This window comes from Rattus norvegicus, chromosome 8 (genome assembly GCF_036323735.1).
Source record: "Rattus norvegicus strain BN/NHsdMcwi chromosome 8, GRCr8, whole genome shotgun sequence".
Lineage (NCBI taxonomy): Eukaryota > Metazoa > Chordata > Mammalia > Rodentia > Muridae > Rattus > Rattus norvegicus.
In genome coordinates this window covers 126,630,323-126,650,408 of record NC_086026.1, presented here as the reverse complement: position 1 = coordinate 126,650,408, position 20,086 = coordinate 126,630,323, and the positions used below count along the sequence as shown (strand labels likewise).

General features: G+C 38.3%; 1 protein-coding gene across 22 annotated transcripts in view; it reads left to right on the top strand.

Annotated features, from left to right (window-relative positions):
• The window catches only part of Zcwpw2 (zinc finger CW-type and PWWP domain containing 2), a 144,416-nt gene that overhangs the window by 862 nt on the left and 123,468 nt on the right, over positions 1 to 20,086 (top strand). For 4 of the 22 annotated variants that reach the window (XR_010054511.1, XM_063266478.1, XM_063266476.1 and 1 more), the window contains exon 2: positions 627 to 715. The exons of 15 other annotated variants lie outside the window; for them this stretch is intronic. The gene's annotated coding sequence lies outside the window, so the exon portion shown is untranslated. 3 more of the 22 variants (XR_005488687.2, XR_005488688.2, XM_063266477.1) reach the window with 3 other exon arrangements.

Here is a 20,086-nt window from a genome sequence, read left to right as displayed (position 1 = left end):
TCTCCAAGGTGCTGGATTTATATACGTTACCAAGCTATGTAGTGCTGGAGATTGAGCCAGAGGCCTTGTGCATGCTAGGCAAGCATTGTATGCTAAATTCCATCAGTGTTCTGTGGAAGGTCTTTGGGAATATAGTATTGCCTATGGGTGGATACCTTTTTCACTGGAGTAGAGTTGGGATTGAACAAATATATATATATATATACCCTGCTATAACTTACAACTGTGGCTCAGCTCTCTTTGGGGGCAAATATTTACTTTTAGGGTTAGTACAAGTATTATTTTAATCATAGCTTGTTTGAGCAATGAAACTGTTTTTGTTTTTCATTGGTTTTAATGTGTGTTGTACTTTGCCGGCGTATATGTGTGTGAGCATGCAGTGCCCGTGGCGGCCAGAAACGTTGTATTCCCTGGGTCAGGATTTAACAGAAGTTGTGAGCCTCTGTGTAGGTGCTGAGAATTGAACCTAGGTCCTCTGGAAGAGCAGGCAGTGCCCTTAACCACTGAACCATCTCTCCAGCCCACTTTCCCTAATTTTTTAAAAGTGCTGCATCTGTGAAGAATACTATAGAGAAACAGTAACAACATATTTTTAGAAAAATAAAGTTTTTTTTTCTTTTTTTCAGAGCTGGGGACTGAACCCAGGGCCTTGCGCTTGCTAGGCAAGTGCTCTACCACTGAGCTAAATTTCCAACCCCGAAAAATAAAGTTTTAAGTAAGTTTCTAGATTTAAATTGTAGACTGAAATTTCACCATACCACACTATAACTCATTTTTCTGTGGTTTGTTCTGTATTCTGAGTACTGTACCCTTAACAGAATTAAGGTGTCAGACTTGCTAAGTTGTAATAGCAGAGTGTTTTCATGTTAATAATATCTTCAGTGTCATTTTATCTACATTTCTCTTCAGAAGCATTCTATCTACATGTCATGTGTATGTTAGGGAAGGAATGGTTTTAATAAAAATATCAAATATTAAAAGTTTTAAAATATTGCCAAAAGTAGAAAACTTGGTACATGAGAAAACTTGATGTGTAAGTTACCTTTCTCATTGCTGTAGCAAAAAACAAAACAAAACAAAAACAAAGCTCTTGACAAAAGTAATTTAATTAAGGAATGAAGAGTTCATTTTGGCTCACAGTTTAAGGGTACAGTGCATCATGGTGGGGAAGGCATGGAGACTGGTGTCTTGATCACAGGTGTGTCTGCTCACAGGTGTCTTGATCACAGGTGTGTCTGTTCACAGGTGTCTGACCGCAGGTGTCTGCAGTCAGGAATCAGATGGAGGAGTGATGATTTTTTGCTCCCTTTGTCACTTTTATTCAGCTTGCTACCCCAGTGCATCAATGGTGCTACTCATAGTTAAGATGGTCTTCCCTTATTGTTTGATTCAATCTAAAACTCCCTCATGGATGTGCCCAGAGGTTTGTTTGCAGGGTGATTTTAAATCCCACTAAATTGAGGATCAAGAATAATCAACACATCCCATGCCAACTTGACAATCATATCACTTTAAAGTCATAACATCTCATCCCTGCCCCCTAGTGTTTCCATCTCACAATGAAAAAATACTTATTTTACCTTCCAAGGTCTTCATAGTCACTAACAATAACATCATTATCCAAAAATGTAAGTGGTACCTATCCCACATTGCATCCAGCATCCAGTAGACAGAATAAATAGTCCCTTCCAAAAGAGGAGAATAGGGCATGGTCAGGACAGGTCAAGCCCAAGTGAGACAAAGCCCAGCAGGGTAAACAGCAAGTCTTTTGGCTCCATGTTTAATATCTGGGTCTGGTGATGGAATCCTTTGCATTTCAAGGGGCTTAAGTATTCCCACCCAGTTCTGCCGACAGTAGCAATACAGCCTCTCTCTTATGCATCTTTACTCTGCCCTGTCAGCCTTCCTCAGAAGACAACCTTTCTGACAGCTATACAACTTTGGGCCTCCATTGCAATAGGCTTCACTTTCACAGCTTCACGCTGCCAGCCAGCGGCACTCTGAAGTGTCCCACTCAATCTTGCACCTTTTGTGCCTTTCAAGCCAATGCCACATAGAAAAACACCGTCAAGTTCTGCTACCAGCTTAAGATGTGTCTGACCGCTTGAACCACGGTTACCTTGGTCCTGTCTGCAGTGCTGTGACAAATGCCTGGAAAGCAATTTAAGAAAAAAGTTGATTTTAGATTTTTGTGCATGGTTTGAGGGTATCATGTCAAGAACATCATGGTAGGGAGAGCTTGAAGCAACTGTTGATATTTCATCCACAGTCAGTAAGCAGAGAAGGGATTTGAAATCTGGTGCTTAGCTCACTTTTTACATTTATTGTGGTCAAGGACTCTTACCTATGAAATGACACCAAACATGGCTGGTTTTCCCTTCTCTGATAACTCAGTCTGGAAACGCCCTGGCCAGACTTCAGTTTCCACTGTGTTTCTAAATCCCATCAGGTTGATGTGAAGTTGAGCAGCGTAAGACTTTTAGGCTAGGCTGGGGCTAAACAGTGAATCCCAGCCACTCTCATTGCACCTCATAGTTCAGTAAAGAAAAAATAAAATAAATAAGCATGCAAACAAAGTCAACAGCAAAACATAAAATTAAAAAAAAAAGAAATAGAAATAACACTAATCAAGTAATCCTGCTGCATCGCGTTTTCCCAGAAAGACTGAAGTGGGACCTGTAGGAGGTATGTTTGTCTCATGGTGCTCTGATTACTAAGAAGTGGCGCAAGCCATCGGTGACTGGATGATGAAAACGGTGTTTGCAATACAGACTTCGCATGTTGTCTGGTCTTCCAACAGGAAACCCTGACATTGGCAACAGCATGGGTGAAAGTGGAGAACATTGGGTTATTTAAAGTTAGCCAGGTACTCAAAGACAGAGCTCCTATGCTTTGATCAAAGCAGTCCCTCACTGGCGGGTGTCCCGAGTAGCCTACAGATGGATTGCTCAGATTGAAATTGGCATTTAATACAGTTTATGAGATTTCAGAGATTATGCTTTTCATTTTATTAGGTTTTTACTTTTTCTTGAAACAATTTTAAAGATTTCCTTTTAGTTGTATGAGAGAGAGAGAGTGTGTGTGTGTGTGTGTGTGTGTGTGTGTGTGTGTAAATATGAGTGTGGGTGTCTTCATGTGGAGCTGGAGTTATATGTGGTGTGAGCCACCCAGTGTGGGTGCTGGGGACTACATTCCCGTCCAGTACATGCCCTTAACTATGAGCATCTCTTCAGCCCCGCCTTGAAAATTTCTAAAGGAGCAGAATATAGTTGCTATAGTGGACCCTAGCCTTTAATCATGCCAATACATTTCATTTTCCTGCTACTTTGATTTCTTAAACAGAATGAAATCCACTAGTGATCTTCACTATTGAACAGATGAAAAATTATTATTAAGCATCTCCAAACTGTGCTAGGAGCTACCCAGTAGTATCTGCATAAACTATCCTCTAAATGATAGTCTCTCCCAGATAATAGGCTGTTAATAAGCTTTTGTTGAGTCATTAAGTGTAATCTACAGTTGACTTATAGGCACAAATTTGTTAATTAGGTAAATGAATGAACAGTGAATGTTAAATTTGCATCATAGAGGAGATTAAGGATAAATGCACTTTAAAGATTAGATGCAAACTAAATATTTAAGTTCATCACTTGAGAAAAAATTATGAAAGACAAGATAATTAAAGTGCTCTCATTCTCCATTTGTTCTAGCATATTTCAGTTTTCTTATCTAACTACATTTAAAAGGAGTCTAAAAGGGAAATCTCTGATTTATTGTATCTTCAATGTGCCAAGCACTAAATGGGTTTTCCTCATAGACTATTTTTGCATGCATATCTGTGTTTCTGCATGTTCTCCTATGGGAATATGAATGTCTGGGTAGGTGCACTTGCATGTGTGTGCACATTTGTGTGTGGAGGCTCAAGTTGATGTCAGGTGTCTCCCTTGGATTTTAATCTATGTTTTCATTAATAAAAATAATTAAAAGTTTTTATTTTGATTGGTGTATATTATTTGTATGAAATAATGGACTTCAGCATGACATTCGTACCTACTAACTGCACTTTGAGCACAGTGTCTTGGCCCCATCTACCCTCCTTCTGTGCTCCCCGTCATCAACAAACAGCTTTTTTTTACTTTCCTGTTTTCTTTTAAAAACATGTAGAGTCTGCATGTAAGAGAAACATTTTCCTGCAAATGACATTTTATTCTCCTTTATGTAACAATAGTACTGTGCTGTGCATATATAGCTCATTGTCTCTATCCACTGATTTATTGCTGGGCACTTAGGCTAACTGTGCTTTGACTATTGTGAATAGTGCCGCAGTGAGGATGGGAGTGCAGGTATCTCTGCTATCCACTGACTTAGATTCCATTCGCCATATACTTAGGTGTCGGGTACCCAGATTGTATCTCAAGGTTTAGCTGAGGCTAGGGAAGCCAATGTAGGAGTACTGTAATTTGAAGGCCAGTTAGCCAATGATAGAGGTTTCATTCTAGGTTCTGAAAGCTCCAAAATCAGGAGAGATGGGAGCGAATACGAATATCCTGGCAGAAACATCAAGAGAGCGAAGTCAGTCCTCCTTTGCCGTTTGTTCTATTGGTGCCACTGAGATTGGCTGTCTGCTTTATCCACCCCAGCAGCCGAAAGAAATGCTGATGTCCTTTGGGGAGATTTACACAGATACACTAAATAATAGTAATAGTGATAATGATAATAATAATAAAATAATAATTATATAATAATAATAATAATAATATCATTTAACTAATTCAGTCCCTGCCCCAGTCAAGTTGACATGTAAAGTACCTGTTAACATTAAAAGTCTGAGGACAAGGTGTCAGGGAGGTTAGGATGTCCTTTCTTGGCTTGAATGGACATTTTTGTTCCTTCACATCATGCTCTGTGTGTATGCTTGTGTTCTGATTTCCTCTTATACAGTAACACCAGTCACATCTGGTCACCCTGCTGACCCACATTTAATTATCACTTTAAAACACTGTCTCCAAATACAGTATACTCTGAGTTACTGGCGAACTAGTGCTTCCGCATATGAATTTGATGGTTGAGGATGGGAAATAGGGGTATAGTTCAGTCCATAGAAGTGGCTTCCCCACTTTTGACTTGTTACTCCGATAAAGACAAGTTCTACAATGTTTTTGATTCTCCCTCCATTTTCACCATCTATCAAGCTAGTGTCTATCTTAATAAAAAAAAAGGGGGTCTATTTGCCATTTAAGATACTGGATATCCTAGAGAAATACTGGCTAGTGCTGTGGTATGCTCTTGTGCCTTTTCAAATGCTCCACTAATGAATGGAAGTAGGTGAGATTCAGGCAACAGAAAGAGTATTCATCGAACGACAGACCGTATGTGTTTCTCTACAGTGGGAGGCTGTGGTTGCAGCATTTTCCAGGGTGCCTGTTTTCTTCCTGAACAGCAGATCTTTACTAACTCACACACACAGTCCCTACACGGGAGCTGCTGGCAACTCTGAGTGACGGTCTGCTGAAGTTCCGCTCACTCACTCTTCTAACTATCAAAATCCTCGTCAGGGTAGACAGGGCTACCGGTGCAGCAAGTTGACTCCTAAATGTTCAAGCACGGCACTTGACTGTGTGGTATTGTGTGTCGCCTCTCCGTGTATTAATATTCTATAGTGTTTAATTCATGTGTGGCTTAAAAAAAAACAACTTATCTTGGGAATGTGGCAAATCATAATGCTAGGTTTTGATTATGCTCTGGGATGCATAGAACCCAACCCTAACAGTGCTGCTCTACACACACTATCAGAACATCACAGCAGGGGGAAAGGAGTGGACAGCGTCCTGTGTCTAGATGACTTTCTATGTGTGTAACGGACTTGTAGTACCAGACTACGGCAGGTGATTTGGCTGTAAATTGCATGATTTGGGTTCATCTATGGATTCGGTTGGTCTTTGTGAGGATTTTACGCCAGCAGAGTGGACCTTTGGCTTGTTTTAAAGGACTCTTTCCTCCCCTCACTTCATATTTAAAGGAACTGCTGGAAGCAGAGATGTGTACTAATGCTGAGTGCTGCTGAGGTGGTGTTGGTCTGGTGTGGCTTCCGTTAGTCACTCGTGTTCCATGCCTGCTGAGTCATGGATGCTGGAGTTCTTTACTAAAACCTTCTCCTGTTTAAAGCCTGCTGAAGAACCATCACTTCGCCTTTCCTAAAGGTTCAGGGGAAAAAAATCACCAACTTAGAGATTTCCCATGAAAGGAAAAATATTTTGGCTAAAATTTTGACTTGTTGCTCATTATTGTTTTTAAAAATTGGACTTTTAAAATGGATAAAACCAATAATAAGCAGCCATTCTTTGTAATATTTTTTTTCCATTTTTAAGAGACAGGATTTCATGCTATTGTCCAAGCTGTCCTGAATTGTATTATGTAGCCTAATCTAACCTCAAACATTCATAGCAAATCCTTCTTCCTCAGGCTTCTAAGTGCTGGGATTGTAGGGATGAGCTATCACACCCACCTTGAAACCTCCAATTTTATAGTTACTTATCTAAATTTAAAATTGTATAGTTTTTCCATTTGGAAAAAAAACAGGTTATATACCAATTACCTAGTAAAGTGAATGAAATCTCCCACAACCTTCAAAATATAATACAAAAGTCCTTATAGAATCAGTTTCTCACAAGAAGAGACACCAAAGATTTCATTCTGGCTTCTCCTGCACACAACAAGGAAATGCCATAGTGAGAAATTAACAAGTCTTGGTCTCCTAGCCAAGAGAATGTTTACCAGAAAATCAGACAGTTAGAACCTGTGTCTTAGACTAGTCTACATTACTAACAAAATTATTGTTATGGTGGCAATCATAAACTAATACATTGATAAAACTTACTGGCTCTTTGTTTGCTTTTGATTGCTTGTCTATTTCTCTTATAAATCCATTTCTCAAATTTGGGATATGTCTTGGGAAAAAATTTTAACTGCATTTTATAAATTTCATTTAAAACTATTTATTTGTGTGTATGTGCATGCATGAATATATACGTATTGGGGATAGGTATGTCATGGGATATGTGTGGCAGTCAGTGGACAATTTGCAGAAATCAGTTCTCTCCTTCCGCCATGTTGGCTCTCAGCATAGAGCAAGTCTCCGGCTTTCTGTTAAGTGCCCTTTCCCACTTATCTTCATTTGCTGTCCTAAAACTGAAATCTAAGCTCCTTAATAAGACTTTTGCTTTACTATTTAGTAACATGGGAATTGATTTACAGTTTTAATGTTCTGATTTTAGATTTCTGTAATTTTTTTAAATCGAGGCTATATAATTATGACTCTTGTATTATTCATTATTAAAATCATGTTTTATGGGCTATGAGTTCTTCCTTCACGTTTCCTCTCTTTTGTTTGTTTTTAATTATTATTACCATGTGGCTATCTGTGTATTTAAGATTGACTGTCAGCCTGTTTATGAGTTCTTTACTTTGTGTGATGAGCTCCTACACGGAGTAAGGCAGTTGCTTCCGCATGTGAAAGCTGTCGGCAGCTGCAGCTGTTGGTTTTCTGAAGGCCTCGGTTAATCTCACTACAACACCAACCATCTCTGGTTCACTTGACTAAAGTCACCATCTCTGTTTCCTGGTGTTCAACCCAATGAGGGATGCAGACCTTGACTCTGTCACTTCTACTCCAACCACTCCCACTCTGTGTTGTTCTAGACCTCTGCTGTATGCACTTTACATGTTCATGAGTTTGCATATTTTAGGCATTTTCCCTCTTTCCCGGTGTCAGCCTTATGCTTTGACCAAGTCCCGATCATTTTCTGCTGTGTTATGAAATCTGATGCAGAACATTAAATGTATCTTATTCATCATGTTAGGTTTTCTCTGGAGGTAGGCAGGACACACACGGGCAGCCTGTAATATTGCCTGTTTTCTAAATGATACTATTTACATATTTTATTTTTAAAATAAATGATTGACTGAAGATATATACTAAAAACTATGGTTTTGATTATAAGTGAGATGTTATCCAGAAAATACAAATGGTGAAAATTCAAAACGGTTGTGTGCTTTGGAGAGGAACAAGCCTGCAATCTCAGTAAGCTGGTGAGTCAGGCGCATCTTGAGTTCCACAGCAGCTCCAGGTACATAGGGAGCCCCTGCTTAAAGACACAGGCCAACTCCTAAGAAGTGGAATGGATGCCATTATTTCCTCCAATCCAGGAGACTCCCATCATCTGTGAGAACCCGACCTAAACGGGTGCTCTTCCTCTAACCACAGTGCAGGGACAGTGTAGCGAAACCTTCCCTCTCCTCTTCCCACCGCCACTCTCCCTGCCCCTCCCCTCCCCTCCTCCTCCTCCTTCTCCTTGATACCTCTCTTCTTCCACCTCCTCTTCTCTTCCTCTTCCTCTTCCTCCTCTTTCTCCTCCTCCTCTTGCCTCTCTTTGTCTTCCTCCTGCTGCTCTTGTTCCTTTTCCTACTCCTTCTCATTTTGAAAGAACAATCATTTTTCTCATTCACACACAAATACTAAAAACTATTTCTATTATAAGCAGTCATTTATCTTCATTCCTACTCTGTATGTATTTATTCATACTGTCTTATTAAATTCTGATGCTGTTCAGAACTCCTTGGGTATGTTGTAATTTCACCATCTGGGACACATCAGTCACAAAATACATATACATTGTAATAAAAATTGATGCTTCATCAGATTTTCTTGGTGATTCTCCATTTTATATTGTCCTTGTTCCGTTCAACAATAGGACAATATAATATATCAACTCAAATAATGTATTTTCTGATTTTTTTCAAAAGCTGCTGCAATATAATACTTTAATATTCATGGAATACAGAAATCTTTGGTATACATATATATGTGTGATATATTTATATATGATATATATGAAATATATATGTGAACATGTATATATACCGTATATATATATATATTCATTTCACATAGACATTCTTGGCTCATGAATTTTACTTGAAGGCTATAAATATCTATAATATACTGGATTAAGTTTAGAGTTGTTTAGTGACTATGTAGGTTTTGGTGGTCTCTTTAATAAATTCAGATAAATTCAGCTTAACTTGTTACAAATAAAACATTGCTCCTGATCCCTTACCCATCTGTTGGAATATTTAGCCAATTCCAGATGCTGTGCTGAAATGTGGGAGAACAGAATCAGTGAATTCCAGGGTATTAAATACTGTCAAGGTATTTAAGGGTCAGTGCATAGAGAACAGCATGTCTATCAAATCAACTCACTCATTTCCAGAGATACAAAAACAGCGTCTTTGCTCTCAAAGAGCCTGTGGTCTAGTGGTGTTAGATAGGTGGTGTGCACTAGTATATTGTCGAGTGATGTAAGCACCGGGCGTAACAGTAGAAGGAGGTGGACAGAGGGTCACACAGGGAGAAGAACACAACTGTTTGGGACTGGCTCTCACCTTCATATTCATTCATGCTTGTCAGTTTGTTGCCGTTATCCTTGAGCAAGTTCTCATTGCCTCTCATTTACACAGCATCATCTCCTGTATTCCCAGGGGTCCGTGTCACTGTATGTGCTTGGTAGTAGTTGTGTTGCCGGCTGGTTAGCTCTTCTAATTTCTCTGCACTTTACAGTCTATTCTCTGGAGCTGTATTCTTGCAACACTGAATGAGTGTAAGGCACTTAGCCAGTGGCCTGCTGTAGAAGACTACTGAAGATGGGGTAGTTAAAACAGCAAGTGTTTCTTTCATGGAGTGTTAGAGAGAAGGAAGTATATGAGGAAGGTGACAAGTGGGCTCCATATCTGGTAAGGACTTGTTTCCTCACTTTGAGGTGCCTGACATTTCTTGATGTTTTTGTATGATGGCAAGCCATTCAGAAAGAAATTACATGCTCTCTGTTGTTTCTGTCTTTAAGCCCACTAATTCTATCATGAGGGCTATACCCTATTTATGACAGGTTCCCAAAGAACCCACCTCCCTACAGTCAAGTTTAAACACATAGCAAATGAGGCGGTGTTGTTAGCACCTGCCAGGTCACGGCAGAGAGCCCTAAAATCGCAATATTCTGTTCATTATTTTATCTGTCTTTAACACAAATAAAAATTGCTGGGTTGAATTATAGTATACTGTATTAATTACTAAAAACATTTTTGAGTTATTTAAAAGTCCCTTTGAATGGACACCAACTTGTGGCCTTATCTCTCTGTATGTGTAACAAGGGAAATAGAAATGAAGTAAGGTGGTTAAGGAGTTTTTCACTTGATTTTAGACGAAAGGCTAAGAAAAGGAATTGTATAAACATCTCCATATATAGAAGTAGTCTGGGGATGGGAGGAGGCCCATTGTAAGGGCCTGTGGTGCAAGCACGAGCACCTGAACATGATTGATTCCCTGAAGCACAAGGAAAGCTGGACATGGAGCTGCACACCTGGAGCTGCAGGCTTGGAGAGGGAGACAGGAGGGTCCCTGGGGCTCACTGACCAGGCAGCCGAGCCAGTCAGTGAGAGCTCGGCTGTAGACAGGACAGAGTGAGGAAACTTACACGGCACTGAACAGAGAAACACGAGCAGGAACCCTGAGCTCAGGGCTGAACTTACATAGCCACTCTGTTGGCAATTTTTTTTAATTGTAAGTTTTAAAAAAATCTAAGTCAGTATGTTAAATTGGAAAACGAAACTCTAAAGTGGGTTAGTAAAGCAAAGGTGGTTGGGGTAAGGTTGCACGTGTCAAGGCCTCAGGTATGGATTCTTTACGGGTGACTTGAGACTTCAGAGTGCTGAGCATTCTTGGGGTGAGTTTGTCTTTTCTGCCACTGTGTGTTTTGCATGTGGCAGTAAGTTTGTGAACAAGCAAAGTGTGTGAGAAAAAGTAACAAATAATGAGAGTCTAATTTGAAGAAATGGAAGATTTTGTAATCTGTATGGATTCTATTAGGCTGCATAAAAATGTCTCAAATCCAGATTACCAAGAGCTTTAAGTTAGATGCAATTGAAACTATCACCAAGTAATAATGACATTTTCTTAGTGTTAATTTATCTTCTCAGCATTATCCACTATGGGACTGAAGCCATCTAGAAACTGTATCTACCATTCAAAAGTAATCTTTTAATCCTCTTGTGTTTTGTAATAGGCACTGCAGAGGATTTTCACACGCTCTCCGGTGAGGTCCTGCTGCAGATGGAGCGTGCTCTCTGCCCTGGCAGTGGGTGCGTGTCAGATGGGCAGGCTCCAGGGCAGCTGGCTGGCACGGGATGGCTTTCGTGTCTCCCCCACTCTGCTGGCATTCTTCTTATTATTATCTAGTTTCATACAGCATTGCTGTTTCTTTGTAAATATTTTAAGTGACTCCATTTTGTGAGGGATGGTCTAAGCCAATGAGCTGTAATCCTGCTAAACCCACTGGTAAAGTACTCCGTTACCTTCAGTGTGGAAAAGGTGAGTGACCAAAGGGATGTCTGTGACTCTTAGTTATGTTACTTCCATCCTGGATGGCAGTGACATCATAACTCATCCAACACATAGGATTCAAGTATTGACTCATGTTAAATATTAATAAAAGCCCAATCTTTTCTATAAAATTTCCCTAAGATTTAGTTATTTTTAATGTATGTTTATGGGTGTTTTGCTTGCTCATATATCTGTGCACCAAATTCATGCAGTGCCTGCAGAGGGCAAAAAAGGGCCTTGGATCATCTAGAACAGAGGTCACAGATGGCTGTGAGCCACATGTCGGTGCTGGGACTGCAGGAACAACCAGTGTTCAACCACTGAGCACTCTCTCCAAATGCTCTAACCGAGTGCCAGGGTCCTAGCACCCACATGACTGTGTACGATCATCTGTAACTCCACTTCCAGGGAATCTGCACCTCTTATAACCTATGAGAGGTGTCAGACATGTACATGGTACGCATACCATTCATACATGGTCCATATGCACATATACACACATGCAATAAAATAAACAGAAATCTCTTGAATCAACTTGATATTCTTATTCCTTCTGGAATTGTATCTCAATGCTTTTCCATCAGTTCAGTTAAACATAATGTCTCCTAGTATCTGCTTTAGACCTGGAATCTTCTGTATCTCTCTTTACACTTGATTTCTAGGTTTGCACCTCTTTCCCAGCACACAGCCTTGTAGCCTATTTCCTTGCTTCAGCATGGGAGGACTTATGAAGGATGGATGTTAATATTTGGGGCTTATAACTGGAAGAAAATCTTGGCAAAAATAATAAGTTGATATCTTCTAGTTTTGGTGGTCAGATTCATGCCTCGGAGATTCTAAAGCCACAACAAGATTAAGACATATGTAATATTGATATCATTTACCTTCTTCATGAGCCAATGTAAAAGCTTTAAGGTACACTTTTAGTATTAAACACGTTGTCATAGCATCGCCAGTGTTTGGAGGCACATTCCTTGAAGTCCTAGAGACTTGTAGAACAAGTCAGCTAGAAATGTTAAAAACTAAAGAAAATAGACTGTTCTTCTGTACTGCATGGAGTAAAAACTTGTTTTCAAAATGAGTCATTGTTGAAGAAGGAGGGAATTATTGTAAAAATAAGAAGCTTATTATAGTTTATATTATGAATTATATAAGCCATGATAAAATATATCAATTTAAAATACCAAGAGATTTAAGATAGATTAAGCAAGGAGGAATGATTGTATCAGATATTGGAACAACCCAAAAGATAGTCTTTATTGGTGCAAGGAAAAACATGGATCAAGGAAGTAAAATACAGTATGTAGATATTGATTCATGTGTATGTATAAAAATAAATACATTTCAAATTAATGATAAAATAATGCACTAATTAATGAATGCGGTTGGATAATTTACTAGCTACACAGGTAAAAGTATTTTATTTCAATATTTGTGAGCACAACAAACATTCTAGTTGCATTAAATACCTAAATGTAAGAAACAGAGCAATTGAGACAAATATATGGAAAATTGTATTTAAAATCTCAGGGACAGATAAGCAGTATTTAACACACATAAATTCAAGTTCTATAAAATTTTAGCTTTAGAAAATAAAAATATAAAGTTTAAAAATGACAAACTATATGAAGATGTTTCCAACATGTGAAACATGAGTTAATATCCCTAATACATCATGAGCTCTACCAAACCTCTGTAAAGAAAACAATAAAACCCAAGTATAGAGTAGAAACAAGGTTCTCCAAGAAGAGAAAACACAAATAGTCAATAAAACCTAATTAGTGGTCAGGGAAGTGTAAATTAATACTACAGTGAGATAAGTCTCAGTTAATTAGATTTGAACGGTCATTGTTAAGGCCCATTGTTGGGACACTAAGAGGAAATTGGTACTTATAAACTGTTGGTGGAAATAGAAAATTAGAATAGATTTCCAGAGGTCTATTCAGAATTGTCTCCTTAAAAATGTGCATACCTTTTAATGTAGCATTTCTGTTGTAGAAGTATGCATGTTCAAACACATGGATTAACAAATATGCAATGGTATTTGCTATATTATTGCTTCTACTAGCCCAAAACTGAAAAAACAACAAAACAAAACAAAGAAAAACAGAGTCCTTTGACTAAATGCATCAGTCATACTGTGCATGCTGCGTTGACTTAATGTTATGCTGTATAAAGCTCATAGGCATGAAATGAATTGATATGCTGCCCTCAGGAAAGAACTATAAAACAAAGAGAGAGAGCCACAAAAATAGTCAATGTCTATATTAGAAACATGAGTGGTATGTGTGATTAACTTACGTTAACTTATGGATGTAGGTAAAGATATTGATAAGAAATATTTTATCAATAATTAGGAAAATTAAATATTTGATCATATTTGAAAGATGCAATTGTTAAGAAAAGCCTTTAAATAATTAAAGCCACCAAGGGCAGAAAAATGCCAAGTCAGTCTTGGAACTGTTCCTTCGTCAGATATCACAAAGGGAGATTTCCTTCAGAAGCAGTATTCCTTCCATTATGTATTTGGTCAGTTCTGACCCATTGTTATGACAGTCAGCAAACTATTCTATTCAACAAACTAAAAGTAAAGAGAGCAGGCATTAAGGCAGAGTTAATAAAGCTGAAGACAGTTTAGATGCAACTGGAAGGTACTGAAGCCTTTTCTGCTGTAGCAGCCAGTTAATTATAGCTGAATCGGGTTACTAGAACCAAGGTTGAATGGCTACAATATTCTCTTTCAGTATACATACATATATTCTTAATGTAAACATATTAAGAATAATATAAAAACAAAGTGGAGAGTTCAGTTCTTATAAAAGTTGTGGTGATGTAATTAATATTCTATTTATTGTACAAATGTGGTGTCACTTTTTTGATTACTTTGCATTTTGTCAAACTATATAGCCAGAAATCACAAATGTAAGAGGATTGATTTGGGGCTTTTGGAAATTTCAGTGTGGTACACATGATTTCTAGTAGCCCCGAATCAGTGTTCTAAGGAAGACAGGGAAAGTGATCTGTTCGGTGGTCAATATAAGATGGAAAAAGAGAGCTATTAAATAACAACAAACATCGACAATAATTTCTTGTACCTTATTGGATCATAATTTCATTAGCAGAAGCAAGAGAAATTACAGAAAACATACAAACACCTATAAACTAAACCATATTCCTTTGAATAATTGGTGAGTCACTAAAACACACACACACACACACACACACACACACACACACACACACACACACAGGAAAATGAAAACTTCTATAATCAACTGAAAATGAAATTCCCAGATCTTTGGGTTAAAGAAACAGTTCTAAGGGGGGAGTATGCAGATATGAATATCCACATGGAGAATTCTGGGTGAGAGATACTAGACAAATTATCTATGCATCTCAAGAGCTGAGAAACAATAAACCAGGCAGGTATGAAATGATGACTAAGCAAAGAATGCAAAGGTTTGCTGAAGTGAAGAATTACTTCTTTGGGAAGATAAGCATGATATACAAGCCCTATCCAAGCTAGCCAAAAGAAAGAGACTATCCAAACCAATACAATTAGTGATGAAGAGAGCATGTTATAGTGGAGACCTCTGAAACCAAGAGGATAATCAGGAGATATTTTGAAAACTTGTACTAAAAAATCTGGAAATCTAGAAGAAATGAATAAAATTATACATATATGTAACTTTCCAAAATCAAACTAAGTCATGTAAGATCCCAAACAGAGAAGCAATAATAACAAAGCAGTGATAGGGTCCCGAGGAAGGCTCACCCAAGGCAGCATGGAATTGCATTCTTTGATACCTTTAATGAAATAACATCAATGCTCCTCAGCATGCTCTGTAAAACAGTACCTTCCTTCATGCGTATTCAACAAAGATAAAAGACACCACACAAAAGAAAACTACAGATAGTTTTCCTTGGTAGGCTTAAAAGGAAAAATCCTCAAAATATTTACAAGGCAAATTCAATGACATATTTACAACTACTTCATAATAAAGTGGGTTCATTGCCAAAAGTGCAAGAATGGTTTAAAATATGCGAAATACAATAGAAAACATTTCATTTTAACAGATGCACCAAAAAAGTCTGCAACAATCTTACATCTCTTCATGATCAATAACCCAAATAAGTGATTAATAGATCAGAACGATTGTATCTAAGACAAGTCGTTTATGATAAATATATAACCATCATTATCCTGAATGTGGAGAAACTGAAAGCATTTCCTTTAAAATCAAGAATAAGATGAGAGTATCCATTCTCACTACTCAACACAGTGTTTGAAATCTTAGCCATAGCAATAACCCAAGAGAAAGAAATAAGAGGGTTACAAAGGGCAAGAAGTAAAAATATATTTGAAGCAACCTAATCTCATCTGTAAAAGACCCTAAAAACTATAAAAAATTTTAATTCAAATATACATTTTCATCAAAATAGCAGGATGCAAACTCTTCACATAAAAATCAAGAATGAACATTTTATATATATATATATATGTGTGTGTGTGTGTGTGTGTGTGTGTGTGTGTGTGTATCCCATGTTCATGGATTAGCAAAGTTAGTCTTGAGAACATGGCCATATTACTGAATGTGGCCTACAGATTCAATATAATCCCCTTTAAGACTCCAATGACATTCTTTATAGAACTAGGGAAACATTAATATGGAAAAAATAAAAGATCATGAATAGCTAAAGCTATCTTGAGGCATCACAGTGCCTGAGACCAAATTCCAAATTGTGATAAAGTGATACAGTGTGAAATGAAGTAAAAGCAAACTGGTGTGCAGTAAAACAGAGGACCCAGAAACATGACTGCAGCCACCTCCATCTAATCTCTCAAGTGGTCAAACTTTAGACTGGAAAAGAAACTGGTGCTGAGAAAGCTGGATATCCATGGGTAAAAGGCAAATAGATCACCAATTCAACATTGACCAATGACTTAAAGACTTGAAACTTTGAAACTTCTAGAGGAGAGCGTAGGGAACCATTTTAAGATCCAGGCATAGGGAATGATTTTCTGAATAAGACTCCAACAGTCCAGGGAAGAATAACAGGAATTTAAAATTGGATTGGCTTAGGTAAATACAAGTTAAAAATCTATTGAGAGTCCATCTCACCCAACCAGAATTGACATCAAGAAAAGTAAACCACACATGATGGTGAGAAAGTGAGGGGAAAGGAGCACTTGCATTCTCTTGATGGCACTATAAACTACAATATACTATAAAATACAACATACAAGTGAGCATGCAGATTCCTGTAAAACCTAAGGCGAGAGCTATACTTTGATCCAGTTATACAATTTTGGATATACATTCAAAAGAATGCAGCCAAGTGTCTATAGAAATACCTCTGTCATTCTACTAGTCACAATGGCCAGGTTACAGGATAGACCTGAACATCTATGGGGCAGAGATAGCCTGCTGAATTGACAGTGGATACTAAATAAAAGAGTCATAAATGTAAAATGGAGAAGGGAGGATGGGGTATAGAGTTTGAGTTCCAATAACCAACATTCTGAGGAAGAAATTGGGAAATAGAATCATTACTCCTTTTACTTTTACCTCAAGCCAAAAATACAAAAAAAAAAAAATCTAACCAAGGAATTGCAAAACCTCGACAATGAGAACTTAGAACACTGAGGAAAATAACTGAAGTAGATACTAGATTGAAAAAACTCATGCTTACGGATTGGAAGAATTAGCACTGTGAAAATGGCTGCCTTCTCAGAAGTGATCTATGCAATACTATTCAAATCCTTATGCCGTTCTTCATAGCAATAGAAAATCAAAGTTTAATTCATGCAGAAGCATAAAGGACCCCAGGTACTCCAAGAAATCATAAACAAAATGATTAATGTAGGAGGTGTCACCAATTTCAAGTTATATTACAAAGCCGTATTAACAAAAGCATTATAGTGCAGACACAAAACCAGATGTCAATGGAATAGAAGACCCAATACAGATTCACAGGTATAAATCTATAGTCACATGATTTGACAATGACACACACACATACACACACACACACTTGTACACACACATGCACGCACACACACGTGCACACACAAACACGCACACACATACACATACACACATGCACATATATGAACAAAGGACAGTATTGTTATAGCAAATGCTGTGGAAAAATAAATATTCACACATGGAAGGATGAAACTAGATTTGTTACCTTGTACAAAAAGTCAATTTCAAATGGATGAAAGATGTTGATATAAAACCTGAAACTAAAACCATTAGAAGAAAAAACAAAGGACTTATTTGAAGACATAAGCAGTGGCAATAGCTTCCCACATAGGAGACTGTTCACTTAGGATATAACGCCAACAGTTGACAAAGGGGGACTCATAAGATCAAAGAGCTTCTGCACAGCTTTGGGAACAACAGTTTACCAATAGCCTACAGACTGGGAGAAAAATATGTGCTAACTGTACACATGACCTGATTACTACCTAGAATATACAAAGAACTAAAAACCTACGAATTCAAACAACCAAGTCCAGAAATGGGCTAGCTAAATGAACAGGTAGTGCTCAAACAATAAAAGACACATTTGTTCAATAAACACATATAAAAATGTTCAACCTCATTAACTATCAGAGAAATGCAAATTAAAATTGCATTAAGATTCTATCATACAGAATATCAGTCATTAAGAAAACAACAAATTCTGGTGAGGGTGTGAACCAAAGTGAATGCTTGTACACTGCATGTGGGAATGTGAGCTAGTACATCCACTATGGAAATCGGTATGCTGGTTCTAAAAAAAAAAAACCAAAAGACTATAATTATTCTACGTGATCTAGTTTTACCACTTCTGGGCGTTTACCCAAAGAACCCCAAGACGACATATCATAGAGACCCTTGTACAGCAATATTTATTATAGCAGTGGTTACAGTAGTTCAGTTATGGAGCCAACCTACATCTCCAATAACAATAGACGATGGGGAAAAGGAGGAGAAAATCTAAGATGTATAAACAATGGTTTTTTTTTTCATCTGTAAAGTTTGGAGTTATGTTATTCTAGGAAAATGTATGTAACTGGAGATAATAATGTCAGATGAATTAAGGCAGTCCCAGGAAAGTAAACATGTTTTTGCGATTCATGGTACCTAGGTTTAATGTAGATATGTAAAGTCATCAATGTATGCATAACTTAAATATAAAAATGAAACTGGATTCTCAGGAAATAAACAGGACTTAAGGGAAGGAGAAGGGGTGGACAGGAAGAGCATGGTAGAAGGCTCCGAGGGGGAACACGCTCAACCCAAAATCTCTACCTGTATGAAAATGAGCTTATGTGACAGTCATGACACAACGAACATATACCACGGAGAATTTAAAGCATGCATAGGAAATAAAAACAAATGAAAATGCAGCTAATAAAAAGTTTAAATGCAAACCACTGTAATCGCTGGCTAACTAAGCTGCAGGGGCTCAAGTCAGGGGCATGATGAAAGGACATGAGTGAGGAGGAGGAGATCTGGTTACTGTGGGGATTGAAGGTCGGTTTGCATGGTGCCAGTGTTTGGATGGTAGTGTTGTGCTGATCCATCACTGTTGGAGACCACAGTCTTTCTTACATTTGTTTATTTAGTTACTTAGTGTGCATACATGTGTACAAATGTGTATATGTGTGAGCACGCATATGTTATGGCATGTATGTGGAAAACTTATGGAATCAGTTCTTTCTCTCCTTTCACCATATGAGTTCTAAGGATCAAACTTACGTGGTCGGTTTTGGCAGCAGGTGTCTTTACCAACTGCTGTTTTGCCAGCCCCCACATCTCTTTTCTTAAAAAATAGATTATTGTGAAATACATTGTCAACAATAATTTTGTCTGTATTTTAGTTATGTTCTTAGTGTATATTTCAGTGTCTTTGCTGATGCTGAACTTGGGGAGCTTTGATATACAGCTCTGTTCATGTATGTGGACTCCTCATATGAAGCCTGAGAAGAGACTCCATTAGTGAGATGGTGGCAGGCCTTCCTAAGGAAGAGGCTGCTCTTCTGGCTTCTAAGTAATTAAGTTTCATGATGTGAAGCATTTGCTCCATTTGGCTTTCCTCATTTTTAGAAGAACAGGACGATGCACGATGCTGTCCGTGTGCTCTAGAGCAGTGCACGATGCTGTCCGTGTGTTCTAGAGCAGTGCACGATGCTGTCCGTCCATCTACAGACCACGGAGCTCAGAGCCCAGCTGTGCATTTAAACCTCAGCTCTACAGGGTACCAGCCGCGGGCTTAAAATGCTTTGCTTAGCTTCAGTTTCCTTGGCAAAATGGGTAAATATGAGCTGTGTGTGAGGCTTTGCGACCTGATATGTAGTAGCTCTGTGTGTGTGATGCCCATCCTAGCACCCAGGAGGCTTGGGCAAAGGCATGGAGAGTTTTAGGCCAGCCTGGGCTACAGCATAGGCTGACTCAAAAACAGCAAGCGATACCTTGTACATAATGAGTGTCAGGAGTAGACACTGCTGAACTAGACTCTCCGCAGGGGCACACTTGCCCGGTCTGTAGTTTCAGAGCCCTTGTCGTTAGGGTTGTTTACATGTCTGATGTGTTGTTGCTGCTTGTAAGGAGAACACATCGTGTCAGACACATCTCTGCCAGAGGCATAGGATTGGGCAGA